A 206-nucleotide genomic window follows, 5' to 3' on the forward strand; every position below is an offset into this window, starting at 1 on the left:
TTCTCATTTATTTGCAATATGTTGCGTGCGCTCTTGTGTTTGTGAACGTCATTCTTTAATATCTATCTTATCAGTTATCACCCCTTTTTACATCTGAGTGAAGTGATTTCAAGTCACGTGGGGTCTGAACTTACTGAAAATGAAATGATTTCAAGTTCGTACCACATGGAATAGGATTTCAATAAAATGTAAGTGTAACTCACGGA

Source organism: Penaeus monodon, chromosome 33 (assembly GCF_015228065.2).
Source record: "Penaeus monodon isolate SGIC_2016 chromosome 33, NSTDA_Pmon_1, whole genome shotgun sequence".
Taxonomy (NCBI): Eukaryota; Metazoa; Arthropoda; class Malacostraca; order Decapoda; family Penaeidae; genus Penaeus; species Penaeus monodon.